Source organism: Lucilia cuprina, chromosome 4 (genome assembly GCF_022045245.1).
Source record: "Lucilia cuprina isolate Lc7/37 chromosome 4, ASM2204524v1, whole genome shotgun sequence".
NCBI lineage: Eukaryota > Metazoa > Arthropoda > Insecta > Diptera > Calliphoridae > Lucilia > Lucilia cuprina.
This window is the reverse complement of record NC_060952.1, coordinates 59,875,963-59,889,077: the sequence shown is the minus strand read 5'-3', so window position 1 is coordinate 59,889,077 and position 13,115 is coordinate 59,875,963.

The following is a 13,115-nucleotide window of genomic DNA, read 5'->3' as shown; positions in this document are numbered from 1 at the left end:
TTATTAAAATTGAATGTTGTCTAATTAAGTAGTGTTATTGGATCCGATTATGGCCTTTGGCTAGGATTCTGTATAAGAATGAATAAACTAAACTAAACTAAAAATATAGAAAAAAATTTTTGTCAGAAAACAGTAGATAAGGATTTCATGTTATATAATTTCTAAAAATAATCGTTTAATGTTGCTTGTCTCTTATTTTCCAATTTAGTATTTTTGTTTTACGGAAATTCCCCTTTTTGATTTGTTCTAATTGTTCATGATTGTTAAAAAAATAACAGAATTTTGCTTATAATTACGGATAATAGAGGTAATCACGGTCGATGCAAAAAAATGTATTTTTCCATCACTGATAATCAAGGTCCTACTGTATGTTAAAAATGGGGATTATTTAAAAAAATAGAGCATTTGGTTTGTTTTTTTAACTTTATTTAGGAATATTTTTACTTCTTTTTTGGCAAAAAAAAGAGATTTTTTACAAGAGGGCTCAAAGGGGAGTAGGGCAAAATATGGTCCTATCCTTAAAAATGTTGGTAGGGGGAGTTAAGTCTACTTCAATATTATTTATGTACAATTTAAAAGTGTTATTAGTGTTTGTAAGTGAATTTTAACCTTTAAGTCATTTTCCGAAGGGGATTTTGTATGGGGCTAGGCACAAATGAAGACCGATCATTACAAAAATCGGTAGTGTCATTTAAAGTTCTATAAAACTAAGTTTTGTCGCCTTTTGTTAATAATAGATCATTTAAATTAATTAGAAGCCCAAAGGCCCTATTTGGGGGTACGGTTGTATTGGGGCTAGTCGAAATAATGGACCGATTTTAACCATCAATAGGCTTCGTCCTTGGGCCAAAAGAAGCGTGTATGCCAAATTTCATCCAATTATCTTATATACCAGATATGTCCGTCTGTATGTCTGTATAAAACACGATCTTGAATATTGCGGCCTGTACCTTGCACACAAGGTTTACATGGACAGCCAGCTAGACGGACGAACATAGCTTAATCGACTCAGAAAATGATTCTAAGCCGACTGGTATACTTTAAGGTGGATATAGGACGAATATTTTTGTATGTTAAACAAACATTGACCGATCGAAAAAATCCTTCATTGTAATATTTCTGTATATAAAGCAATACTTGTACCAAATTTTATATCGATATCTTAATTTAGTAATGAGTTATGTGCGTTTAAGTGATTTTCGGGAGGTGACCTTGTATGGGAGCTATGACCAAACATGGACCGATCTAAAAAATATTTCATTGTAATATTTCTGTATATAAGAGCAATACTTGTACCAATTTTAATGTCGATATCTTAATTTAGTAATGAGTTGTGCGCGTTTAAGTGATTTTCGGGAGGGACTTTGTATGGGAGCTATGACCAATTGTAGGCCGATGGAAAAATTGTTTCCTTGATATGAATTGTATTGACATGAAACTTTAAATTGTAAAATTTTATGAAGATATCGATATTGTAACGGAAGTTATTAACAATAAACACATTTTCCGAAAATATGTACATTTGTATGGGAGGTATATGAAATTATGAACCGATTTTCCGATTTTTAACAATGTTGATTCTGGCACCAATAGATGTATCTCTGCTAAAATTCATCAATTTATCTGCAGTAGTTTCTGTAAAAAGTACAAATAAATATGTGAAAAATCGCCATTTTTCGAGGTTGTCTTAAATTTTTACTCATAACTCTGAAAATATTTCAGCGATCTTGCTGATTTTCAATACCAAACTGCTTAGGATAACAATGAATATTTTGAGTGAATTTTGTGGAGTTCCATTGCTTCGTTTTAACATGAGCGTGTTTTATACAGACAGACGGACATATCTAGATCGACTCAGAATTTCATAAGGATCAAGAATATATATACTTTGTTGGGTCTTAGATGAATATTTCTTAGTGTTACAAATGGAATGACAAACTGATATATACCCTCTATCGCCACTGATGGTGGTGGAGGGTATAAAAATAAAAAAACTCGAATTAAAACGAGCGATATTATAAAATAGCGATCGCGAGCGATATTTTTACCTACTCTGCTTACAAGTCACTCGTTTATTTTATGAATACTGTCTGTAGAGCGGCAGAAGTTTAAAAAGATCATCTACACACAAAAATACATGTGTAAAAGCAAACAAAAATAAAAGAAACAGAGACAATAGTGTTAAGAGTGAAAAACAAATCGGAATAATGTATGATCTGTTTCGAAATGTTTCGAGACAACTTATGAGTGATTTTATAAAATGTGTGTTAATTTAAACAAAACGCATTGTTACAAGAATAAAATACAACTAGTATAATTTAGAGTTTACTTTTAATCAATGGCTATAGAATATTTTTAAATTTTTTAACTGATATGTATTCCATAATTTGTAATTTAAAAAACAAATCAAATTTTTGGTATTTTTGCGCCCATGTTAAGAGGTTCGTTTACGATCGCGTTGTGTAGCGCCGTACTATGGTTACAAAGCATAAAGGCTGTTTGTACGTAAAAGTTCGAACTGAACACACTGATCACTCGTAGATTTCTAGATGGCTATCATTAAGATGTTTTTGCCTAATTATATCAAACACTACACAACTCTTAACGAGAGAGACGAGTAATATTCCGTTTCCAAATTAAGTATGTTGTGTTTGATTATAACTCATTTGTTCGAACCTACACATCCTGCACATGCTTGTTTAATATTTTCACAATAGTGTACGTATATTTTGATACAATGCAGTGAATTTAAGAACAAGTATACCCATGCAGATGTTTAATAGGTACTTAAAACTATGACTTTTGACCTAATAGTTTTCAAATGAGATGGTATATATTACAGTTATTTAATAATAGGATAAATTTTTATACCCTACACTTTAGTGGGGACGGTATATTGGGTTTGTGCTGATGTTTGTAACATACGAAAATATTCGTCCCATATCCACCTTAAAGTATACCAATCGGCTTAGAATCATTTTCTGAGTCGATTAAGCTATGTCCGTCCGTCTATCTGGCTGTCCATGTAAACCTTGTGTGCAAGGTACTTGCGACCGAGTGGAAAACGAGTTGAATTCGTGTTAAATTCGAGCGGAAAATCAGCAAATGTGTGTTTGCAAGAAATAGGTTTTATGATGGCAATAAAAAAATTACTAGCAAATAATTATGTGTGGTTATGTGGCCGTAGATTTTATGAAGGTCACGAAAAACGAATTCTAAGAAAGTGTTAAAAGTGTTCACATTTTTATGTAAATTTTTATATTTTTTCATATATACATTGATGGACATGGACATAGACAAAAATAAAATTACTAATTACAAGGCGGATAAGACAACGAAACAAAAATTAGAAAGAGTTTCCTTCGACGCAAATATTTTGGAATATTGGAAAACAAAGAAGTTATATGATCCAGAAGTGGGACATTTGCTAGATGTGGCTTTATCAGTTCCATCAACACAGGCTTCTGTGGAAAGAGCATTTGGTGCAAAAATGAATTTAAAGGTTATGAAAAAATAAAGAATGCCTAAAGTATGAAAGTTATGCTAGATTCCCCAAATGTTTTTCTAAAATCTGCAAAAAATATGTACAATAGCTCATTAGCATTATTTATATTGGAACAAAAGTGTTTTGGTGCTGATAGCAAGCGATATGCCGAATGAAGTAAAAGTATTTCATAATAAAAATTATAATCTACAAAATTTTTTAGGACCAGTGGGACGTAATATAAAATAAATTGCCGGAACTCTGTGGCTTTCCACCTTGCAATGTCTTCAATTCCACGAGGCTTTATTTGAAATTCAATTGGAATGTATGGTGATAATTCAACAACCTTTCTTGAAAGAATAATTTTATTCTTGGTTGTCATTTTTGTACTACTTTTGATATTTATTAATAGGAGTATAATTTTTTTAGTAACACCCATAACAACCAAGTGTATAGGGTCAAGTGGAAAATGGGTCACCATTTTAATTCCATGGTCTTCCAAATCGCTGCGGCTACCCTCTACAATAACTTTGCGAAAATCGGTTTGCTTTCAGTTAAAAAAGTCCTCATCAGTTCTTAGATCTGATAAAGAGGAGGAATATGTTACTACATTGTTTAATTTTGACCCTTTTTGGTAACATTTTTTAATTATAGCCCTATTTAAAGGCTTTCTGATAAAGGTCTTCTAAATGGTTTTCAATTATAGTCCTATTAAAAGGCTTTTCAATAAAGGACTTTTGAAAGGATTTTAATGATTTATAAGGCTTTTTGGTAAAGGCCTTCTAAACGGTAAATTAAAGTAGGGGTGATAAAAGGAATCCTTAAGTAGGAATGATAAAAGAAAGCCTAAAGTAGGAATGATAAAAGATATTCCGAAGTAGGGATGTTTGAAGGTAGCCTATAGAACATCTATTGGAAGCCCTTCTGTAGAACATCTGTAAATATGCCTTCTAAAAATGAATTTAAATATAAATAAATATTAAATATTTGTACGTCATTTATTAAAAAAATGAAAATTATTTATAATTAAATAAAAAAAAAAATAATGAAAAATAACTACTATTCATCCATCATTAATTCTATATCAAGTAACTTAATATATAATTATTAAAATAATTTACATATCGGTTTTTTAAGAATTAATATATGTATTTTATATTTTTTTTACATACATACATGTTTTTAAAACCATTAAATACAAAATAATGCTTAAACGAAATCAATTCATTATTATAATTAAAAAGTAACATACATATATATTTAATTTTCTTTTCTTTGAATTATTTTTCTTTATTCATTCCATTTTTTTTCGTTTTTGAAAGCTTTTTTATAATCTTCTTATAATTATCAAAAATATTAACTTCGGACTCAACAGCTTTAAAAAAATGTATCAACATTCGAAAAATATTTGAATGCCTTTTTATTTTGAACACCATCATAATTAAAATCTCTTATTATCAAGTAAATTGTGGAGATTTTTGATTATTCCTCCGTTTCGTACTTTTTTCTTTATTATATTAATTAATGCTTTTATATGTTTACCATATAAATATATGCCATCCGTTTTAAGATCATTCATTTCATAGATGAAATCATGGAGGTAATCATCAACATTACTAGGTTTTTTTATTCCGCTATAAGAACCTATTAAAAAAACGTCCACAGTTGGAATGTTTACTAATTTACATAATATGGGCCAAATAGTTGTTCCGGAACTTTTGAAGAGGGGTATTCCATCTACTGCTACATCAAGATAAATAACGTCTAAGTTTTTTGCAATATTTTCTGGAATCTGTAATAATTGTTTTTATAAACCTAGGTGATGATACGTACCTGGAGATACTGTTCTTATTAGAGTAGTTTTCTTTGGAGTCCTTAGGAGGCCGTTGCAAAAAGTAGGAACGCTAAGATTTTCAGATTTCAATACATTAAGTAAACTATCAACACATCTTCTTGTAGGACGAAAATCGTGATACCATTTTAACAATTTTTGAACCAACGACTCACTATTTTCATTAGAAATTAACTCCATATCACTTTCTGTATCACGATTTTTGTTAAAAAATCCACATTAATTTAAATATTTAACAACAAAAACTTTTAATTATTTTCTTTTATTTGCTCAGCTAACAAAAATCACGACCATTAGCTCATGGTGATGCCAGACTTTTTTCCTTTTTTGAATCATTTATGAATATAAAATCCTTGAATTATTTAATTTTTATATAAATATTTACATATTCATTTATTAATAAATGAAAATATCTATTAAAAAAGTAGAAAAAGTTGGCACTCAACCGGGAAAATCGATTATACAGAATGCTTCCGGTCCCGACCATCACGGAAAATCGAGGTCCCACTGTACATACTGACTGGTGTAGGGTATCATATGGTCGGCTACGCCCGACTATACATTCATACTTGTTTTTATTTTCTATATTTACAGATTTTAGGAGATCTACTAAGCAGATTTTTCTAAAAAGACGTATTTGAATTTGTTTTATAAAATTACATGAGAAAATTATATGTTCTGTGTTTAGAATTGATGTATTACAAAAATGGCAATGGTTGTGGTTAGAGTTGTTAAATAAATGTTTTGCAGTCAATCAGGTATGTCATAATCCCCAACCAACCTTGATATATTATTATTATTTTAAAGAAAATCGAAACATGGAATAGGTAATAGGCTATTTATACCCTACACCACTATAGTGGGGAGGGTATTATACGTTTGTGCTGATGTTTGTGACATACAAAAATATTGGTCCAATACCCACCTTAAAGTATACCGATCGATTCAGAATCATTGTCCATGTAAACCTTGTGCGCAAGGTACAGGCCGCAATTTTCAAGATAATTTGATGAAATTTGGACCAAGTATGTTTTTTGGCACAGGGACGAAGCCTATTGAAAATGGTTGAAATCGGTCCTTTATTTCACAACCGTACCTCCCGATTTGAACTTTTTATGCCATAATTACATCTCTCTAAAAATTGGCACAAATAAGTTCTATATAAGTATAAATGACACTGCAGATTTTCGTAAGGATCGGCCCTTATTTGACCCTAGCCCCCATACAAACCTCCCTTCAAAAAATGTCTTAAACGTCTTAAATTGACTTGTAACCATTTGTATCGCAATGAAACTCAACAAAACTAACTGTTATTTAAAAATATATCCTTTTCCCAAATTTACCGAGGATCGGCCCATATTTGACCTATATAAAGCCTCAATTAGAAATTTTTGCTTAATATTTGCTTATATATCGGTCCATTATTTCTCCTAGCCCCCATACAACCGCACCCCCCGAATCGGGCCTTTAGGCTCATAATTACGTTAAATGTATTATAATGTCAACAAAAATTAGTTTTATAGAAAAATAAATGACAATACTAATTTTTATAGTGATCGGGCCTCATTTGACCCTAGCCCCCACACAAACTCCCCTTCAGATAATGGCTTGTAGGTCAAAATTAACTTATAATTACTAATAAAACGATTAAAATCTACATAAATGATTTTGAAGTAGACGTTAATTCATCTACCAAAATTTATAAGGATAGGCCCATATTTACCCCTTCTCCCCTATTAGCCTTCTTGTAGAAAATTCTTTTTTTGTCAACAATAAGTAAAAATATTCCACAATAAAACAAATTAAATGCCATATGATACCCTACACTGACTGGTGTAGGGTATCATATGGTCGGCAATGTCCGACTATAAATTCATACTTGTTTATTTATACTAGAGGGTAAAACATATATATTGTATATCTCAATGCATTAGAATAAGAATTATTTTTTATAAATAAAAGTATATATTACACTTTAGCAAGTAAGAAATAAATAGATCTTAATGTATTATTTTAAAATTTAAATGAAATATATTGTCATTAAGAGAAATTATAATAAACCTTTAAGAAAAATTTTATAATTTAGTAATTAAATAAATATTTTTTTGATTATTATGTATTTAATTTTGATTGGGGTAGCGGAGCACGCCGGGTATTAGCTAGTTTGAAATATTTTAAGAATAAATATATTAAGAATAATGTTATTTTAAGAATAATGTTATTTTAAGAATAATGTTATTTTAAGAATAAAATGTTAATAAAACAAGTAAGAGTGCTATATTCGGCTGTGCCGAATCTTATATACCCTTCACCATAGTGTATTTTAAACATAATTGATCTTACAGTCTAGTTAATAAAAACATAAAAAAATTTGAGTCGATTTAAGCCGAATGTTTCGGCGGCGGCTCAAGCAACTAAATATAGTTCGGCGGCGGCTAAGCTCCGACTCGAAGCCGGTCGACTTCGACCTCTGATTCATTGCTGGTAAACATTGACGAGACGTAGATTTTGTTTTTGTTTATCGTAAAAAAAATTGTTTTCAAAAGCACTTGGAAAAAATTTGTGTTAGTTTTAAATTTCAAACTTACATTATTCGCAAAAAAATTATTGTACAATATCTCACAATCTACACACAGAAAAAAGATCGATTGGAAATCGGTTACCATGATAAATATTTAGTTAATTTAACTAAAATTTTATCGCTGTTATTAAAAATCTGTAAAATTAACTAATTTTCTATATTACTTACTAAAAAACCATAATTATAATGGAATTGCGGTTTTAACAATTATCATATCAATAATTTGAACTGAATTGTATCGGTTATTAAATTTTTTATGAATTCAGTCAATGAAGCCGACTTTTATTTCGAATTAAAACGTAAGAACATCAAATATTAGTCTCTGCAACCGAAAAATAGTAGAAAGTAAAAAATATTGAGCACTGCAATCAATTATCAATTGAAAAAAATATTTAAAATTTAATTACGGATAAAGGAACTAAATTCGATGTTCGTAACCGATTAAGAGGTAATAATAGTTGACGTATACAAAAATAAATAAAACAAAATGAATTTATAATTAAAAAAAATCGAAAAACGTTTGAGGATTACTTTATGTGAAAAAATCAGATTAAAAAGATAATGTTTAATATAAGTTATATCTTATAATCTATTTTGTGTTATTTTTCCATTAGTGTTAATAATTTTGCAGTTGCGGAAAGGCGTGAAAGGTAGTACCTTATAGACATGTTGGACAGGATGAAGAACAAAATACCTGGCACATAAACATTGCATTTACCACCAAATAATCAAGACTAAAGGGCAAAAGTAGTATTTTTATTAAAATAAGTTTTGTACGTTTATATAAATTTTTATATTTTGTAAATATTTTAAATAAAATTAAATATATTTTAAAGTTATAGTTTTTTTGTTCAATAAAGCATTACATTTTAAATCAGACATAAAACCTATTACTTTTGATTTCATGAGACCAATCCATTTTTATAGTTTAAAAAAACTAATTATTGGAATTTATGACAACACCAATTAAAATGACAGTTTAGAAGCTATGAATACAATTGTTAGAAAATGTGTCAAACTTTGTCGTTTGAAATATGTTTTTTGGGGTCCAAATGGTTTCATGTTATTTATTGGTTATCTGAACGTAAAACGGAATTCTATTAAACTAGTTCCTCAAACTATGAGATGAATCAATTATAAAAAATCTTGCAGAATGAAATATGACACTAAACATTTATTATTTCATTACAATTTCTGTCTTTTTGAGCTTTTCAATGTTAAAAAAATAATGAAAAATTTTATTTTTAGAGCATATTTTGAGTTTTTTACGGCATATTTAAAGCGCTTTAAACACTTTTTTAGAACATGTTTTCGGTTTCCCTGATTATTAGTATTATATTTACAATGTTGACGGACTTAAAAATTTTTGTAGTTTTATTGATGGACTTAAAAATTAGTGTTATATAATTGTCTCATGGTTATTATTAAAATATAAGAAACTATACAATTCTTATATTTTTAATAATTTGGTTTAATATAAACAACAAATTTTTATATTTTTATCAAAATTTCTTAAAATAATTACACTGTGTGTAATTTTTTTAGTAGAATAACCATATACGGCACCACTATATGATAAAATACCAAAAATAAGAAGACCCGTGTCCTCCAGTTTGGCCCGAAGTCATGCACTTTTTTTGTTATAGGCCCCCAATTAAGGTGAAGGGTATAATTATTAGTATTATGTTTACAATGTTGATGGACTTAAAAATTTTTGTAGAATTCGGGGCATACAAATTATAATTCAATAAAAGTCGTTTTGAGGACCAGAAATACACTAACAACAATTTTAATTATTTTTCCCGCGACAAGCTTAAAATTGCGGAATTTTTGACACCCAATTCGAAAAGATTGCAGAAAAAAATGTTAGAACATATTGTACTTAGATAAAGATTTTCATTCACAGGTAAGGAACTTAGGACTTCAAATATGTTTTTTTTAATTTTTCCCGTATTTATTTCATTCAAACGCATCGTTTTAGAGGTATTCCTCCCAAAAAGTGGTCCATGGGACACCCTAATGTTGGAGTTTACTTTTGCGACTTACCTATTATTCCTAGAAATTTCATATGTTCTAAAAAGTTGTTTATTGAGATTTTTGTAGTTGATTGTTTTCTTAAATTTTGAACGGTTCGCTACTTATAGACCTGAACAAGAAAAAAAAATAAATTTTGCTATTCTCATGAAGATTTTTTGACTTTATTTGTTCACATTTTTGGTTATTTGTGATGAGAGGAACAAAATTCCCTAAAGGAGCAAATCGAAACTCCAAACGGTTTGCAATATATGATGACACTGAGGCCTCAAATCTGTGGGCCTATAACTAAAAAGTGTATTACTTTGGGCAAAACTTGAAGACACGAGTCTTCTTATTTTTGGTATTTTATCATATAGTGGAAATAAAATTAAAAAATAATTGAAAAATGAAATCGAACATGTTTTCATCTAGTATCGATGAACTTTCTGAGTTGATTTAACGATGTCTGTCCGTCCGTGTGTTTATGTAAACGTTGTTATCAAAGTACAGATCGCAATTTTCAAGATAATTTGATGAAATTTGGCATACATGTTTCTTTTGACCCAAGGACGAAGCCTATTGAAAATGGTTAAAATCGGTCCCCCGAGAAAAGAGCTTTTGAGCTCATAATTCTGTATAATTTAAATGTATCTCGAAAAAGTTCGCATACCTAAGATTTATACAAGCCTTAGTAAACTTGTTTTTACTTACTTACTTGTTTTTATTTTATGTCACAAAACGCACGAACTTAATTACACACTTAAATAAATTCATGCGATTGTCATCACTTGGCTTTTAGTCAATAAAATCCAAGTTGCGTTTTACAAAGAAAAAAATTGTTGTTTTATATATGTATTAATAAATAGTACGGTTGTTATATAAAATCCCAGAAAAAGGTAAAAAACTAATATTAACAAGTAAAAGTTATACATTCGGCTGTGTCGAATCTTATATACCCTCCACGTTAGTGTTTTATTTAAAATAGTTTTTTTTTAACTATTCCACAAAAAATCTTTGTTATTTATAAACCGATTTTTCAGATTTAGAATTATTGACGACTGACATACCAAATATATCTTAATCGACTCCACTATCTATAAGTATCCAGAATTTGATATATTATATACTTTATAGGGTCGCGAATTTATATTATATGAAGGGTATAAAAATATGTTAGCTGATGAAATGCACTCATATTGCTCCAGGTTAGTTAAACATCTTATATACCCAGTAAAATATTTGCTTAAAAATTCACTAGAAAAATCACCAGAACTCATCGAGTAAAGTGCTTACAATTCTACTAGAAAAAGTACTTAATTTTGTTTGAGATGTTCCAAAAGTAAGTCAATATTATTTGGTTGGAAATACATAAGTTGTTTTTTAGTAGAGTTATTTAAAAAATATTTATGAAAAATAAAAGTAAAAAGTCGACACAGACTGGGGTTGAACTCAATACCTTCTGTCTACCAGTTGAATGCTACTCTTACTACACCACTGCTTTGTTGTTTTATTTTGCGTCAAATAATCCCTACAAACATTTTCTATTGCGGAAGTTACCGTGTGGAAACTTCCAAACATGCTAAAATCTAGCCAGCGATGTTGCGGAAGTATAAGAATTCTTGTCACCAGTCGGGAAGAACTGATGCCGATCTGGGGAACGTCTAAGAGTAACGTGGAAGATACTTCTGGAAGACCGCAGAAGAAACTTCTAGATGACTCTTGGAAGTAAGGTATTGCCAAAGACTCTTCTAGATGTAACTAGGAAGTCACTTCTTGAAGTGACTACTTAGTATCATCTAGAAGTGTTTCTATCTTATCTTCTTCTAGAAGAAGAAAAAACTCTTCTTCTAGAAGAAGAGTTTTCTCTTCTTCTAGAAGATGAGTATTCTCGTCTTCCAGAAGATGAGTTTTCTCTTCTTCTATTTGTATACTCACCAAAATAAAATCTATAAAAATAAATCTAAATAAAATAAAATTTTATAGTTTTTAGTGAAATAAATTAAATTAAAATAGTAGAAAAATAATTGATTTAACAAAAAAAGTAATATATGTACATTAGACCGACTCAAAAAAGTCCCTTTTTAGTTATCTTGTTTTAAATTATACAGTATTTCTTAAACAATATACATAGTATGTGGTATCAGTTGAAAGGTTTAATTGACCCTAGCGCCCATATAAGGTCCCCTCCATAAAAATACTTTAACGCTCATTACTGCCTTAAAAATACGAGTATAGAGATGAAATTTCAATGAGGTAAGTTTTTCACAAGCCAAAATCTCTTTACCAAATTTTATGTGGAACAGGCCTTAATTGACCCTACCTCCAACATAAGGTCTCTGTCAGAAAAATACTTTAACGCACAGTACTGGCTTAAAAATACTAGTAGATTTATGAAATTCGACATAAACTACTTTCGTGTAAGCTAATATCTCTATCCCTTCTATAGCAACCGAAATCTCTCTATCAAATTTTATGAGGATCAGTCCATAATAACACCACCCCATATAAATTCCGCCCCAGAAAATGACGCGAATAATATTTATACCGCAAGGCAACTCGACATAAAACAATTTTGATTTAAAATCTCTCTACCATATTTTATGACTTTAATGCTCCTTAATGGCTTCAAAACACAAGTAGATCGATGAAATTTTAAACAAATAAGGAACTGAAATCTTCCTACAGACTTTTATGAGAATTGGCCCACATATATATGTATAAATAACCCTACTCCCTATAAAAATTAGCATTGTCATTAGTAAAACCCCCATGAACCTCTTTCAAATGTTACCCTGATGTTCTCATTAATATCGATATATAATAATAAAATATTTAAAATATCAAAGTTCATTTATATGGCAGTGATTTGATGGTGGGTATAAAAGATTCGGCATAGCCGAATATAACACTCTTACTTGTTATATTTTAATTCGGTTAGAAGTATTTTAATAGGGGGTACAATATTAGCTACTACTTTCTAAAAAAATAAAATAATTAAAATTTAATTAATTAATTTATTGTTTTTAATCAATAAAAACATTACCTTTCATGAACATTTTCTAAATAACTTGGAATTAAACCATCTATAAAGATTGGAAATTACGAGCCATGGTTTATTTTTAAAATTATTTACAGTCAATTACACTAATACTGCAATACTATTTTGCTCTCTTCTAATTAAG